General features: G+C 34.6%; 2 non-coding genes across 2 annotated transcripts; one reads left to right on the top strand and one right to left on the bottom strand.

Moving 5' to 3' along the window:
* The first annotated feature begins 2,244 nt into the window (after window positions 1-2,244).
* Window positions 2,245-2,493, top strand: LOC138396222 (small nucleolar RNA U89). The gene has a single exon (XR_011235678.1). It is a non-coding gene; the product is annotated as a small nucleolar RNA U89 (small nucleolar RNA).
* A 5,063-nt stretch (window positions 2,494-7,556) lies between these two features.
* LOC138396184 (small nucleolar RNA SNORA57) lies at window positions 7,557-7,700 on the bottom strand. The gene has a single exon (XR_011235649.1). It is a non-coding gene; the product is annotated as a small nucleolar RNA SNORA57 (small nucleolar RNA).
* Between the last annotated feature and the right edge of the window lie 10,578 nt (window positions 7,701-18,278).

The raw sequence follows: 18,278 nt of genomic DNA, 5'->3' as shown, positions 1-18,278 counted from the left end.
ATTCAAATGACCCAATTTGATGAAAGGCTATTTTAAAAGTCTACACAAGCACCAACACTAGTGCTTTTAGGATTTGAAAACCTGACACATAAAAGTAAGCACACTTCTTTTTTTAAAATTTTAACTTAATTATGTTTTTAATTGACAAATAATAATTGTATAATCCCACTTCTGAACATACATCAAAGAAATTAAAACCAGTATATTGAAGAGATAGCTACACTCCCATCTTCATTTCAACATTATTCACAATAGCAAACATAGCTCTTTAGTGATGTGATTTACTTGTGGTTGTATAGATCTGGACAAATATTAAGTCAACTGTAGCAGTACCATTTAAATTTAATTTTCCTATGTTTTTCCTCTAATGAGGTTGAAAGAAAAACATAAAGGAATAGTAATATTTATATAAAAATTGGTAAACATGAATTCCACAAGGCAGGAAAGGCAATTCATTATAAACTATTTATTTTATCTGATCTTGACACTCATTCATTTCTTTGTTCTTTTATAATTTTTGTACATTCTGTATTCCAGCCACTGAATTAGAGCCTGGAGATGAAGAGTCTAATATGAATGGCCAATATAAAGAAGATATTATATGTTGGAAGAGACAGAGATGTTAATTTTTATGATAGTATAATGTGCTATACTATATGGGTGCTGTACTTAGGGGGGTGGCAGTTTTCTTCAGTATTTTAGAGCTTCAGCTCTCAAATCAGACTGTATTGATTCAAAGCCTGCTCTATATCTCACCATCCAGGTGGCCTTGGGCAAGTGCTTAACTCTTCTGCTCCAGTTTCCTCACCTGTTAAATGAAGATGCTAACAGTACCGACATTATGGAATTGTTTTGAGGAGTCAATCAGGAAATACCCCTCTTCATAATAGTGTGTGACACATAATTATATATTAATGTTAATTAACTATTGTTATTGCTGCACTTGTTGTTATTGAAGAATATGTATGCTAAAAGGTCAAAGAGAGAGGTATGACTAATGCAAGATGGGAAGAAGAAGGTATCATTATTAAGGAGAGAAGGGAGGGAGAGGTACTTCAAGTGAGAAGTGGAGGGAAAATAGTGCCAGGCAGTGAGGTGTGAAAAAGCAGAACCAGTTCAGAGAACAGTGTATATTAAGCTTGATGTGTAATAGGGAGAAATCTAAACTTTATCTTGGAAACTTTTAAACCTTTTAAGAAAAAAAATAGCATGATTAGATATGGATATCAAAATAAAGGTACAGTAAATGATGTGTAAAACAAATGTTAGTGTGGGCAGATGAGATTAGAGAGAGTTATGAGACACACTCTAATTGTCCAGGTGAGAGACAATTTATATTTATTTATGTTTATTTATTAAGTAAATAAATATATTCTGAAGACCTATATTCAAGCTTGAACTGAAGACCTATATTAAAGCTTGAACATTGAAGATGTAGACAAGGGCACATGTCTACAAATTATTTCTGACACACATGTGATGAAAAGGTGAGACTTAAAGCTGATGCTCAGAATTCTAGTTTGTGCAACTGAGTAGATGACAATCCATTAGCCAAGATAGGGGACATAATGGTATTAATTCCAATATTTAATATTTGTTTAGTTCTTAATTTGTGTTGGGCTCTGCTCCAAATACTTTTAATGTGGTAACTCATTTAACCCTCACAACAATGCTAAACATATATTATTATTTCCATTCTACAGATAGGGAAACTGTAGGATATGGGAAACAAATAACTTTGCCAAGGTCACATAGCTAGTGACCAGTAGAGTGGAATTCCAAATATAGTCGAATAGTTGCAGAGCTTAGGCCTTTGAACCCCATGCTATACAGCTTTGCTACTCAGGAGAGGAACATATTTGAAGAGGGAATTGGGAAATATGAAGATAGATGAGGTTTAACCTTGGGAAAGGACTCAAAATGAAGACTTTGGTATTCTTGTTTTTATTTTTCCTTTTAGAAACAGGGTTTCGCTAATGTTGACCAGACTGCACTGGTACTCCTGAGCTCAAGAGATCCTCCCACCTCAGTCCCTCGAGTAGTTGAGACCATGCACCGTACATGTTTGGACTTTGGTATTCTTTTGACAACATTCTATACCTTTAGTGTCAACACAGCACTTTTTTTGTTCATCATTTTAATAACTAATTGACTTAACTGTGTCTTCATTTTACATTTAAATAAATATGGATTAAATGTGTATATACATGTATACACATACATATATTACTTTAAACCAATAGACTAGTAACATCATCAAAAATAATGTGGGCTTAGTCTGGAATGATGTATAAATATATACTTGCTCCTCCTGGTTAGTTACACTTTTCTTTTAAAATGTTCATATTCTGTAAGGCCAGATCAATAGCACTACTGGCCTTGCCTCCGTTTCTGTTGCTGTTCCTGGCAGCAGCCTACAGGGAGGTCCACAGGTGGGGCCCAAAGTAGGGCTGGGCGTGAGCTATCTGCGTGAGCACAACCTTGGATCTGACAGCCCAGAGGAGGACTGGAGCGAGGGAGTGGTGAGAATGGTTCCAGGGATGAGACCTGCCCTTGTGTGAACCCTTAATCCTACCCTGTTCACCTTAGAGAAGCGCTGAGCAAGAACCCTGGCTACATGAAGCTTCGCAAGATCTGGGCAGCCCAGAACATTTCCAAGCCGATTGCCACATCACAGAATCGTATCTATCTCACTGCTGACAACCTTGTGCTGAACCTACAGGATGAAAGTTTCACCTGGGGAAGTGGCAGCCTCATCAAGGGTAAGTAATGAGCCTGGAAATCAAGAACTCCACCCCCCGGAGAGCAAGTGGCTCTGCTTCTCCAGTTTTTGAGTAGCCAGCTAGGGGTCCAGCATACTGCCACCCACCCCCAGTATCATGTGATGGTCCCCTGCACCCACACTGGCTTCACTACCCCTCTTGGATTAAGGAAGACTGAAGACCAGCCCTTTTTCTGGGGAATGACTTTCCTGTTTTGTGTTGGCCAGGAGTGTTGGGACAGTGTGTTATTTCTCAGTGATTTCCTAGTGCTGCTCCCTTGCTCAAGGGTGGGAGGAGATAACCACCAACCCAGGAATTCTCAATAAATTGTTATTACTTAAGCTGAAAATAAATAAATAAATAAAAGTAAAAAATTTAAAATGTTCCTAATATTTATTATGCGAGCTTTGCTTTATCTCTTTATGAGCAGAGACTCTTTTTTAGTATTTCCCAGACATATAGCTAATTAGATATTTATTTATTTGTATGGATCAAGATGATGGAAACTAAATACAATCCTAAACCTATGTCTCAAAGAACCAATAAAAATCCTCTCAAAATTCCATATCAGCTTAATATTATATATTTGTGTTAACTGGACAGCTTTTATCTATGTTAATAAACTGTTGAATAGGCTAATGAACAACTCTGCCTCTATATTATTTAATTCTACTATCAAGGGACTCCTTTATTACATATATCAAACTAAAATATTAGTATGCCATTTTACTTAATAAATGACTGCATATATTGAAATAAACTCAAGGACTAGGTGAATTTATAGGTCTGATGGGAATTTCACGTTTTCTGGTTATGTAGCTTCCACAAGCTTTAATTCAGTCATTACCCATTTCTTACTGGATAATACACAAATCTATTACCTCACAGCCTGAATACAGGTCTTGAAAGGAATGAATAGTTTTCTCAAATGATGTGAGGGGGCAACAAAACATATGAATGTCTATTACTGGTTTCAAATTATAATACTCACAATGCTTATTACCAAATTTTTTTTTCAAAGTAGGATAGATAAAATAAGGATACAAGTAAATTACCTCTATATCAAACCAAACTGCAAATACATTCATTTATTAACACTTTTCTTGAATCTGGAGACTGGCAATCTTGTAGATCCTCAGCTTTCTCTCTTACTGTCTGCAGAGATCATTTCAAATATTTTCCATTCTCTCAAATCTCCTGTGACACCAGGGCCCAGCTCTTCATCAGATGATAATTTCATTTCATAAGTTTTAGAGAAAATGCGAATCATAGCTAGAAACTACTGTATCTTCTTTCTTTCCTCTCACTACAATTCTAGAAATATCTTTCCTTCTAGGGCCATATTTCTGAGGTAGTGTTTCCTATCTCCTCCTTCAGGAACATACTCCACCGATAGCCTCTCTTTCTTCTACCTTCATTGTCTCCCTTCCTAGTGACCCATTCCCAACAACATTTAAATACCCTGAGTATCCTCAAGTATATTATAATAATTTTCTAGGGCTGCCATAACAAAGTATCACAAACTGGGTGACTTAAATAATATAATCTTATCTCACAGTTCTGGATTGCCTCTTCCTAGCTTTTGGTGGTTTGGTAGTGATATCTGGTGCTTCTTGGCTTGCAGATACAGAATTTGCATCTCTGCTTTGGTGTGCCATGGTGTTCTCCCTGTGTCTCTGCCTTCACATGGTCATGTTCTTCTAAGGACACAAGTCATATTGGATTAGGGACTCACCTTACTCCAGTATGACCTCATCTTAACTAGTTACTTCTGCAATGACCTTATTTCTAAATAAAGTCACTTTGTGAGGTACTGAGGGTTAATATTTCAACATATCTGTTTTTGGGTGATAGACAAAATTAAACTCATAGTACCATCTTAATAAAATAAAAAACTAAATTAAAATTTAAAACATTCTTTAACCAGACTTCCTATTTCAGTTACTATTTTTATCTTTTCATTGCTTTATAATCAAATTTTTGAAGGTTTTGTCAAAAATTTCTGCCTTTACTTCCTCACCCATTCATGTACTTTTCATCACGATCATAAAGAAAATTAGCTTTTCTTTGTGTAGGTAGAAGCATGTAATTTGCCCTGATTATGCAAAAATAACACTCAGCTTGATATTCTTTCTCAGTGGCACTTAATAAATTAACAGTTTAATTTCATATATAACATTAAACTTTCATGCATTCAGCATCTATTGTTTCAGATATGCTGACTATTCTCACTATTTAGAGATGAAAGATAAAAGTAAATTTTAAGTTTTTAGCTTTTGTTCATGTGAGAGTATCCACTGGGAAACGTAGTGTTCCTTGATTTTCTCATAAAATTCAGTTTCGGAAAACCCATAAATTTGTGATGCAGACTGATAAAAGTGTGGTAAATTCGCTCTCTGAAGCTTCATAAAAGACAGCCAGCTGGTGTTCTGTTGGACTCAATGTCTTTTATTTTCATAATGTGATATATATACAAACATAGTGATATTCATTTTATTCAGGCCACCATTATATTCACTTACACAGAGCAACCCTAATCTGAAAAGCTGAAATCTGAAATGCTCCAATGAGCATTTCCTTTGAGGATGAGATTTGAATGTCACGTCGATGCTCAACTATGTTTTTGGATTTTGGATTTTCAGGTTAGGGATGCTCAACCTGTCCTATGGCAGCAGTCTTTTAAATGTCCTTGCCTCTAGCCTTATCCTTTTCCAGTCAATACAACAATAAACAAACACAAGAAAACATTCTTGCTCTATCTGATAATAAAAGAAGTATAAAATAAAATGCATTTTTAAAAAATCATATATTACATTGGCACAGATAGAAAATATCGATAATGTTCAGTCTGGGCAAGAGTTTACATCCTGTTAGTTTAAATGTAGATGACCTGGAGGATAATTTGAAAAATTACAAAACTAGTCTAGCAGCTTTTCCATTTGGCAGTGAATATTGCCAAATGATCCTATCAATGGATGTTTTCTAAGATAAAAGTTTTATAACCTCTTATCATGTCCAAGAGCTCCACATCAGTTCCTCCTCAACTCTCAGGAAATTACCAGTGAGAAAATGAACCAACTAAGCAGTAACTTTCTGATTTTCTCACTCCAAACGATGCTTCTACTGGCATCAGGACTTAAATCTTCTGTCTCTTCCTCTCTTATCACGAAGAATTATCTTTACTTCTCCTAAAGGTTGAAACTTCTTTTGTTTCTTGTTGCATAATCTCAGTTTGACAGGGACTTCTTCTGCAGTTCCCTTTTATTTTTTCCTTAGTCACTAATTTCCCTCTCTAAAGGGTTGTTTTCAACATAAATATGCTCAACATCTCCTGTCTTTTATTTTAAACTCAATTTGTATCTTTGTTCTCTTGCACATTCCCATTTGTTGACTCTTCTATATAACAACATTTCTTGAAAAATTATATACATTTACAACTTGCATTTTTTTTACCTTCCTTTGACTCTTTGAAAATTTTCTCCAGATTTATTGAACTACAATAGCCAAATAAAAATTGTATATATTTACGGTGTACATGATGTTTTCATATATGTGTGCATTGTGCAATGATTACCATAATCAAGCTAATTAACATATCCATCACCTTACCTAGTTATCTTTTTTTTGGTGTGGTGAGAAAATTTAAGATCTACTCTCTTAAGAAATTTCAAGTATACAGTGCAGTATTATTATCTATAGCTACTATGCTCTACGTTAGAGCTCCAAAAATAATTCATCCTGCATAACTGAAAGTTTGTACCCTTTAACCAACATGTCTTCATTCCTCCCACCACCATCCCTTGGAAACCCCACCATTCTTATCTCTGCTTCAGTGAGTTCACCTTTTTTAGATTCCATGTATAACTGTGACCATACAGTATTTGTCTTTCTGTGCATGACTTATTTCATGTGGCATAATATCCTCCAGCTTTATTGATGCTGTTATAAATGATAGGATTTCTTCATTTTTAAGACTGAATAAAATTCCATTGTGTGTGTGTACGCATGTATCTTTTTATTCATGATTGCTATAAGTGTTTGGAGTCTTCAGAGGTTCCATAGGAATTTTGTGAATTTGTATGGGGGGGGGGTGTGTGTGTGTGTGTGTGTGTATGTATATGTATAAAATATGAAAAACATTTTCCTTATCCATTCACCTTTGATGGATGATTGGGTCAATTCTGTGTCTTGGCTATTCTCAATAATGCAGCAATGAACATAGGCAAAACTGACAGAGACTTCTTAAAGAAACAAGAGCTTAAATAAAAATACATTATTATAACATTAAAAGAAAATATTGGCAGAGATAACATTCTAAGAAATGCTTTGTTAAGCATTTCATCATGATGCCAACATCACAGAGTGGACTTACACCAACCTAGATGGTGTAGCCTACTAGGCACCCAGGCTATATGGTATAGCCTATTGCTCTTAGACTACAAACTTGTACAGCATGTTACTGTTCTGAATACTTAGGAAATTGTAGTGCAATGGTAAGCATCCATGTATCTAAATATATTGAAACATAGAAACGGTACAGTAAAAATACAGTATAAAGGATTAAAAAATGGTATACTTATACAGGACACTTACCATGAATTGAACTTACAGAGCTGGAAGTTGCTCTGGACGAGTCAGTGAGTGAGTAGTGTGTGAATGTGAAGGCCTAGGACATTATTGTACACCACTGTAGACTTAAATACTGTACACTATACTAATGTATCAATTTTTTTTCTTTCTCCAATAATAAATTAACCTTAGCTTACTGTAATTTGTTTTTCCCCCCAAGAAACCTGGTGTCTCTTGAGGATAGAACCTGCAGATGGGAAGCCTCTGGCACCAAAGACATGATGCTGAGGGGGCCAGAGCCCTTTCCCTCTGCCTGTGTACATAGTGGGGAGCTGGAACACATGCCCAGTCTCTGCCAAGAAAAGGAGAGTACTGTAACTTTTTTTTACCTTATAAGTTTTTAATTATTTTTAACTCTTTGACTCTTTTATAATAAATAATAGCTTAAAACACAAACACATTATGTAGCTGTAAAAAATTTTTCTTTCCTCATATTTTTATTCTATAAGCTTTTTCCTATTTTCTATTTTTCTTTTACATTTTAAACATTTTTGTTAAAAACTAAGACAAACATACACATTAGCCTAGGTCTACACAGGGTCAGGGTTATCAATATCACTGTCTTCTGCCTCCGTATCTTGTCCCACTGGAAGATCTTCAGGGGCAGTAATATGCATGGAGCTGTTAACTGCTATGATAATGCCTTCTCTGGAATAGCTCCTGAAGGATCTGCTTGAGGCTGTTTTACAATTTACTGGGTTTTTTTTTTAATAATCAGAAAGAGTATCTAAAATAATGATAAAAAGTATAGTTTAGTAAATACATAAACCAGTAACAGTCATTTATTATCAATATCAAGTATTACATACTGTACATAATTGCGTGTGCTAGACTTTTATACCATTGGCAGGGCAGTAGGTTTGTTTACAACAGATTCCTCACAAACAGGTGAGTAAATGAGTTGTGGTACAACATTATGACAGCTACATCATCACAAGACAATAGGAATTTTTTAGCTTCATTATAATCTGAAGGAACTACTGTCATATATATAGTCTATCATTGACTGAAACATCATTATGTGGTGCATTACTGTATATTTTATTTCTCTCTGTTATTAAAGTTTTCTTTTTGTTTTAGTTTTCAGTAGTTTGAATATTGTATGAATAAATGTGATTTTGTTTGTACTTATCTTGCTTGTAGAGCTTATATAATTGATGGATTAAATTCATCATCAGTTCTGAAAAATTTTTAGCCATTAAATCATTAAATATTGCTACCACCTCATTTGCTATCTTCTTTTGAATCTCCAATTACACACATATTAGAAATTTCCTTTCTTTTGTAATATCTTTCATAGGATTTTCCAAATATATGTATTTGAGGAGTTTTTGGTAACTAATTCATATTTTAATTGCATGGTCTCCAGAAAATAGCCTGCATGTTTATGATTCTCTGATATTTGTTGTCAATTTATTGTTTAGAATTTAAATGTTGTAAATGATATGTATAGTAAAAAATTGTGCATTTAGCAATTTCATGGTGCAATTTGCTATATGTTTTCATTACATTAAGTGTGTGTTTTTCAAATCTCTTGTAGCAACAGTGAATTTTATAATTGTTCTATGTGTTTATTATTCAGAGAAAAGTTTTACTATCTTGTTTTGATTTCAGATTTGGAATTATTTTCATTGTGGTTCTGTAAATTTTACTAATATATATTAAGTCTATATTGCCTTGAAAATACAAGCTTAGCTTTATCATTTCTTTAAAAAAAAAAAAAGGTAGTATTCTTTTATAATACAGAGCTTTTCCCCACTAACTGGAGCTATTTGCTTACTCTGAAGTCCTCGTAGAAAAGAAAATGGATGTTTACTGATTTTACATTCATCACCAATTTCACGATAAGGCAATGCTTTATCAAATCTTGATCTATAAGTTTTTTTCTGGCATTATTGTTTATGAACACTAATTTTTGGATTTTGAAATTCTTTTGGTACTTTTTTTTACAACTTTGGTCAGTGAGGGTTCCTTACATTTGTTCACTGTTGTTTTGATATCATCTCATTAATTTCAAAAGCAACTTGATTTCTTGTAGAACAAGATGCCCCAGCTTCACATAATGCCTTCTTTGCCCTAGACCAGGAACTAGCCATTAGTCCAAGGCACTTTGGTTCCTTTTAGTTTTAGATTTTTTGCCCTTTTAAATTCTTCACATTTACTTATTTTTCCTTTCTTTCATATTTTCTTTGCAAGATATATATATATATATATATACACACACACACACACACACACACATACTAGATTGTATATATAAATATATTTGTGTAGAGAGAATGCTGGTATCATTTGACATTATGAAACAGCAATGAGTGAGAGTATTTTGACCAAGATTTTAATTTTTAAATGATATGTCTGATTTTAACTAAAATGTAAATTTTATGTTGCTGAACTTCCAGATGTTAAAAATGAGAAAAAAAAAGATTAGACAGAATAACTCTAGCGGTAAGATTAGTTTTGGATCAGTATGCATCATCAAAGAAAAAAACTAAGGATATAAACAATCCAATTTTATTTTTAATTTTTTTGTCTGACTACCCTTACATTTAACATTCTGCCCTGTATTATGAAGAACTAGAAAGGACAAAAAATATTTGATTAATTTTTTAAAAACTATATATCTTATCTTTTTATTAATATGGCATCCAACCTATTAAAATGTGAATATCGACATTGGCTATTTCATATAAATATTTACAATTCATATTTCTCAAACAAATTTGTTCAATTTTTAGATTGACAAAAACAATGAGTATCTGGTTTGAATTTGTATTCAAAATTGACAATTTCAAAACAAAAATATTAAAATGCTTTGTTGATTGGAGTTATTTATGCATTGCAGTTTAACTTCTCTTGACTTTGTGAAAGAATTACTTTTTCCTTTTTCAAAGTTCTCTGTAGTACTTAAGTAGCCTCAAATCAAATCATTTTAAAACTTTTGGAGGTTATGTACATTTTCTTTATACCTGAGTAACTACATTAAGTTTGCATTAATATTATATTATGATTACTCACATTTTGCCTGGATAAAAATAAATGACAGCACTTCAGTATTTTTATTTTCTTCACAAAATTAAGATGTGCTATAGGAATTAATTATTATTTGGATTCAGCTAATATGAAGTAATAGCTTATAATGAAGCTATTACTCTTCCTTTGGAAATAATAAAAATGTGTTTTTCTTTTCAAAATAATTACTTTAATGGCATTACTTATCTCCATAAGTCAGTAAGCTCATATTTAACAAAAGTTATAATTAAGAGAATCTTAGGCCTAGATGCTTATCTTTTTGAAACATTCTTTTATTAATATTTCAACATCTGAATGTCTGGATAATTATGCATTAGAGAGTGTCAGAGGAGCAAATCAGGAAGAGAAATACATATTTAACAAGTATTTAGGAGTTGTCACATGAGGGGCCCAGCTAATAAAAAATATTTTAAAAAGTGACAAAAAGTAGAAATAATTATGCAATTAGTGCCTTATATTTTGTCAAAAGCCCAAACTAAAGGTGACATTAATGCTTATTTTCTCAACCTATCCTACACCAAAATGTTCCTCTTAATTTCCTAATTTCCTCATTTTGGTATATGGCACCATTTTCCACTTAACAGGCCATGCCAGAAATTTGCAAAAAGAATTTATTTGTCCTTTTCCTTCACTTACTACATCTAGTAGAGCACCAAATACTGTTGATTCCATCTTTAGAAAGCTCTTCATCTGTCCTCTCTGTATGAACTCCATGTAAAATTAAAATCCTTGTTTTTCTAGAGGATAACTACTACATCAACAGTTAAAAGTGTAGCTTTGCTCTATTCAAGTACATCCTGCTCACTTTTCTCTGATTTATCTTTCTAAAATAAAAGATGCATTCTTAAATTTCCTTTGGTTAAAATATTGCAATGATGCTCAAGACTTTGTAACAGGGCAATAATTTATGAGTTTGCTTAGTTGCTTAGTTTTCCTCTTCAATGTTTTTTCTCTCCAGTTCCTTTTTTATCCTTATTACCAAAGTATTTACTTCAGCTATATTCAGTAATTTTCAGTTTCTCACATACTTCTCTGCTTGACAGAAATGACTACTCCAAATGCCCTCTAACATAGTCTAACTCCTACAAATCTTTTGAGACTTAGTTCATGTGCTCCTATAAGGTTCGGTAGGAAATCTTGCTAAATTCCTCAATACATTGTATGTCAAGGACTGCTTTCTTCATTGCATATAAAATGGGGAACAAAAGAGTTGTGGTTCTTGACTTTATATGTTAGAATCTAGTGATGGGAGACAGAAAAAAGAAACAAAAAATAAAACAATCATATATATTGTTGAATATTTTAAAGAAAACAAACAGAATGCTAAGATAGAAATAATGATAGCAAAGGTACAGCTGGGAGATCTACGTTGGATAGGGTGGTCAGGAAGAGGTGACATTTTAGCTGATACCTAAAAGATAAGGACTAGCATGGATATAAGCCTGGAGTCCTATTACTATTTGACAGTCTGCTTGCTCCTTTCACCAAGAGCTTCCGAGGGGAGCATGGACCATATATTTCCCTTCAGATCTCCAATCATCATACATTGAATATTCTTAGAAAGAGTTGTCATTGAATTAAAAATTTATTTTGGAGACCCATGCCTATGATGCTCGCTATTATTTCTTGCATATTTTCCCCTTTCCGCATATGCCACAGCATGATTTTCATAAGCATTTCATAAGCTACTCAGCACTTCACACACTGCTTTGCGCTAGTATTTGGTGATGTGCAGAAAGAACCTCTATTCCAGCTTTGCAATTTTCTCTGAGTGGCATTTAGGATTCTTAGAAATTACAGCCATGTGTGTCTTTAATTACTTTAGTCTCACTTGAATAAGTGTGTTGCATACCAAAGACCATCAAGAGTTGTTTGTTTTCTTTTGTTTTTTTTTTTTTTGATGTATGCAACCTCATAGAGGGCATTCCATTTTTAAAAAATTAAAGAAAAATGGTTAACAAAAGGAACAATGAAGTGCTCAAGCAGGAATAGTTAGACCTGCACAAGTTGTCAACAAAAGTCTTCTTAGTTTTGGATTTGGTCTCAGGCTTCACAATGCCTATTTTCCTGTCTACAAGGATGGGAAACACAGAATCAAGGTAAGAGTAACAAAATTTTGTAAGCTGGAAAAAAAAATGGACAAGTAGTAACTGGCTTATCAATCAGAAGAAAAACAGATTGCAAGCCTGATATGAGGAAAGCTCAAGTCTACACAATGTCTACTAAATAATTCTCCAGAATTACCAGAAATATCAAGGACCATGTGATATGAAGTGAAAGGGAAGCCTAACGTGAGGAGGACTTGGTAAAAGCCATTTAGATGCATTAATATCCCTAGATCCCTTCAAAAAATTTTTCTGTTTGAAAACTTACCTCTTTCTCAACCCGATAAAGTCTAAAAGTTAATGCTATGAATTGAGTAAAACAGAGGGGAGTGGGGGCTGGGGGTAGAAATAAGCACAGGAGGGATACTTCCAAAACAAAGGGATTAAAAGGTGATTCCTATGCTGACTAATGAATTCAGAGCTGCAAACCCTTCTCTGCACTAGGCTTGCAGGTACTTACCTTCCAAGTGGGAGAGTGGAGGTCTCTATGAGAGACCCGACCAGTCCTTGAGGATAGACCTGAAATTGTGATATTAAGGGTTCTGTCTGTACTGATAAGAGAAACTAGATTATCTGTTGCTAAACTCAAAGTAAACCAAGAGAGGGCAAAGTGGGACATTTGAAAGAGGAGATTTAAAACAGGAAACAGGTAAGTTGATGAAGGAAGATCCCTAGACAACAGCTGTGCCTCAGACTAGATTAGAAGAGATTGAAGAGGCCAGGTGCGGTGGCTCATGCCTGTAATCCTAGCACTCCGGGAGGCTGAGGCAGTAGGATCACTTGAGGTCAGGAGTTCAAGACCAGCCTGAGCAAGAGCGAGGCCCCCATCTCTACTAAAAATAGAAAAAAAAATTAGCCAGTCAACTAAAAATAGAAACAAAAAATTAGCCGGGTGTTGTGGCTTGCGCCTGTAGTCCTAGCTACTCGGGAGGCTGAGGCAGGAGGATCACTTGAGTCCAGGAGTTTGAGGTTGCTGTGAGGTAGGCTGATGCCATGGCACTCACTCCTCTAACTCGGGCAACAAAGCAAGACTCTGCCCTCCCCCCACCCCCCAAAAAGAACAGACTGAAGAGATAAATACATTGAAGTCAGCTTTAGACATCATTTCCACTGCCACTGTGTCGTCATTATTAAGCTAAGAGCAGAATGCCTAGGTGGAACACGGCCCAGACTCTTACCTGTACTAGGCTGGAGTAAACCATATATTAATGACACTCTTGCTCTTCTCCTCATGGTTTATTCCCTGGATCAGTTGTGACGCTCTTTTGATCCCACAAGCCTTCTGCTTTGACCAATTAATGAGAGCTAAATTTGGGCCATGATGAACTTAGAAGAAGAAAATGCAGAATTGCTCACTCCCTCTGGCCATACTTCTGTTGCATGTTCCTCAATATCTATTTCTCACTTCAACCTACCTAAATGACCTAAGTGACATGAGCCCTATGTTTTTCAGGAGTCTTATGGCCTTGTCCACTAACTTCCCCAAAAGGGGCTCTTGTACAGTCTCAGAGACTCTATCACTCATCAGAAGAGCTTTACCTGAAGTCTTCCTCTAATGGTGTAAAGGTCTATTTTTATTACACATCTAGGTTTGTGCTTGCTACTTAGGTTTTCAGAATGAGAAATACAATTCAGATGGCCAAATCTACATGGAAAAAGAGAATGATGAACCCAAAATTGATTCTAGAGGGTGAGAATTATGTTATTTGTTAGGAACACATCACTTCTAAGGAACCAGTAGTGTTCTATGTTTTAAACTTGGTGGTGATTCAGTGATTTATTTTATTCTATTTTTTTTATGTCAGCTTATTATGGGGGTACAAAAGTTCAGGTTATGTATATGGCCCATGCTACCCCCCCCCCGAGTCAGAGCTTCAAGTGTGTCCATTCCCCAGACAGTGCGCATCGCACTCGTTATGTAGGTACGCACCCATCCCCTCCCCCCCCACACATCTGCCTGACACCCAATTGGTGTTATTCCCAAATGTGCACTTAGGTGATGATCAGGGAAACCAATTTGCTGGTGAGTACATGTGGTGCTTATTTTTCCATTCTTGGGATACTTCACTTAGTAGAATGATTTATTTTATTCTTATTTTGATTATATATGAGAGATAGATTAAACAATAAACTTTTTCAAAAGAATTTAGTATTGGGGGTATAAAAAACAGGCCTATATGTATAGTACTGATGAAATATTATGCTGATCTAATTTTTGACAAAGGAACATTGCGCATACAAAGGGATTATATTTCAAATAATCTACTGGAGAGTGTGGGCACCGACTATTCAGAACATACTTTTACTTATCTTAGAGAACATACTCTAGAGAAACTTTGAGAAACTTGACACATTTGTACAAGAAAATACACAGAAGGCTGTTTGCTGCAGATTTATTTCAAATATTGAAATTCTGATGTCTAAATATTCATCAATAAGGGAATAGATAAATATATATACATTGATTATCATGCAACTGTTAAAATGAATCAACTAGATTTCATGTGAAGTTGTAAAACCGAAAGTTGTAGAATCATTTGCACAGCATGATACAATTTATGTAGGTCAACACATAATTAATTAGAATTGATGGTTTATGGATAGTATAAATACAGCAAAAGAATTGAAAACATTTTCTGGCAAAATACACACCAAACTCGTAATAGTGGTTGTCTCTGGGGAGGAAATAAAAGGAATGTGATAATCAGAACATAAGGATATTGAACATTCTCTCTACAGTTTGCTTCTTATAGCCAAGATGTTAACCTCTGTTACAGGTTTACATTGGGTTTTTCTATATATATTTTGATAAATTTTAAAAATAAACCCATTTGTTTAAAAACAAACCAGGAGGGTTGAAATGTGGGAAAAATTACACTTATAATGAGATAGGCATGATTTCATGGTTCAGGTAGAGGCTTTGAAATTAGACAGACTGATTTGAATTCTGCTCCAAAATTGTTAGTTGTGATTTTGGGCAAGTTTCTTCACTTCTAAGACTCATTTTAACGTATATTTCACATGGAGATATAAACAAATTGTAGATTTATTTTTATATTAGAGCAGAGAAAATGCTCAAAGAATTTACAGAATTCTAAGGACTCTATGTTCAAGATTTATAATTATTGTTTATTGTTCAAATAAAGATTTTGAGTTTAATTTCTACATAGTAAAATGTATATTGTGTGAGTTACATAAATAATGATCTACCAAGTAATTTACAAGGCATATTGGACCCTATGCATAATGAATAATTCAAATTTATTCTTCTTTTCTTCCCCAATGGCTCAAAGTATCTAGAATGCCTCAACATAATAGGTCTTTGTTGAAAGTCAGCCATTTTTTTTTTCTGTGACATTGGCTACTTTGATGACACAATGCATTAGGATACCCACTATTGGTATCCCTCCTAAAACAATAGTCCCATCTGTGGTGTCTTTTATTATTGCACAGGCAAAGCAGTGTGCAACATTTAATAACTGGCTAACTAGCCACAATCTCTGCAATGTGTTCATTCAGAGCTACTAAAACTCACAGATGGGTCCATTGCTATGATAACGTTGGACTGTGCTTCTCTCAGATGAACTGGAAAGTTGCCTTATTCATTGGAACCTGGAGAGCCATTCACTGTTATTCCAAGCCTGCACTATTAGCTCAGACTCCAGAACCAGCCTATGTTTTGGCCTGCAGTGTACAATAACTTGTGTTTTAGATGCAAGTTCATGCTGTCACTTGGTTGAACAAAGTATAACAATAGAACAAACACAGCCTATTATAATAATTCCTTGTACTCAGCAGACTATGTTTATGACAATAACTATTGAATTGCATTTTTAGCTCAGCAGAAGTGAGGACATGAATACAGAAGGCTGATTAAATTACTTACAGTTTAGGGAGCTGTTTATATTAAATCAAGAAGACAACGAATAACAGCACTACCAGACCACAAAATTCAATAGTGTATTTTCTACAAAAGGCCAGTATGGTTAGCTTATCCACCAGAGTGATGAGGATATAATTATAATATCATCTCACCTAACCATATGTTACAGCATGTATTCATATAAACAGGTTTTATGAATTTGGTGAAACAAAAATTCTTTCATATGGTGTGCATTAATCTATCATGCCTCTTTAGTAAAATGCAGCCTTTGAACAGATGGCAATGGTAGTCATTTATTGCTTTTTTTCCTGAAATTGCAAATTCTGGAATACTGTCTAGGGATGTTTTTCTTATGAAGTATACCAATGGCAACCTCCTCTTAGACAATAAAAACATAGTAACTCAGTCACTTCTCACTGAAACAAACATACATGTGATGAGAGATAGTATGACAAGACAAAAATTATTCCAGAGCAGAGATTTTCAAACCATTTTCCTCAGAGTCCTGGGAACTGTTCACTGGTGGTCAGGGTTGGCAGCTTTAAGCATTGTAGGTCCAGCCTCAAGGGATTGATATTTTATACTCTAGTTAAACTTTCATATGAAGTCAGGGTTACATTTCTAAATAATACCAATCTACACAAAACAGCATTTCAGGTGTAATTAACCTAGTACCTATTGTTTTAATAGAGTGCAAATGGTAATGTTTATAAAAATTGGCAAAATGATTCAAAAGTTTATAAATATTGCAAAAGAATGGCCATTTTTAAAAAAATAAAATATAGGGGGTTGGTAGTAATCAGTAGCATTTATAGAGTATTGTTTGTATGATAAATGCTGATCTAAGAATTTTACATATATTAACTCACTTATAACAATCCTAATAATAATCCTATAATCCTAGTACTTCTATAATGATAGTAATAATCCTATACTCATGCAAATTTTATAGATAAGGAATGAGAGGTACAGAAAGGTCAACTTGTAGAATAGGAGACAGGGCTGAGAATAGATGTAGAGATTTGCAAAGTGGGTGAAGGTGTCAAAAGCTAACTAGGCTAGGAGCCAGATGGAGGGGTGCAGGTGTGGAAGTAAACAACCCTCAGACAAAAGCTAACTGGGAGTGGGCGGCTGATAACTATTGACAACAACAGGCTCTAACCAAATTGTCAGCTATGCAGGTCACCTTACCTGAACTTTGGCTAATTACAGTATAATTTGCACTGTGGTTTTGAAATTTCTCCACACTTAAAATCACCATGACAGTTCAAAACAACTATATAAAGTATGAAAATGAGAAAGAACCCAATTTTAGGAATTACTACCCAAATTCTTAGTAAGTCAACTCCTTAACTTTGAATATTCCTCCCCTCAGTTAGTAAGACTTCTTAAGACCAAAAAACCCTTCCTTTTCAGGGAAGCTGCTGTTTTTGAGCCACCATGCTGGAAAGAGAGGGAGAGTACTTTTGCTTTCAATCGTTCAATAAAATGTTTCTTGCTTGGCTTATGTGGTGTGTCTTGAAATTCTTTTCCTGACAACCACCAAGAACCTGAAAAAACTTCCACTCAAAAGACAGTAACAAACCGACATGCCCATGGGATGGGATGGTTCTGGGATCTGTGCTCTCAAACATTACACTACTTTTGTGAGACGGTGATGGGCGGTGCTGGGCTGTTATCCTTCAATACATACACTTCAATACACTGTGTGCCAAAATAGCACAGTGTTGTTTCAAAAATACATCAATGATGTTTAATAGGGAGAACAGAAACAGGCCTATTTGTATGTAGGAAATTTAGTAACTGAAATAGGTTGTATTTCAAATCAGTAGAGAAAGTAAAAGCAAGCATTAAATGAACTAGTAA

This window comes from Eulemur rufifrons, chromosome 15 (assembly GCF_041146395.1).
Source record: "Eulemur rufifrons isolate Redbay chromosome 15, OSU_ERuf_1, whole genome shotgun sequence".
In the NCBI taxonomy this organism is placed as follows: domain Eukaryota; kingdom Metazoa; phylum Chordata; class Mammalia; order Primates; family Lemuridae; genus Eulemur; species Eulemur rufifrons.
This window is presented reverse-complemented; position numbering and strand designations above follow the sequence as displayed.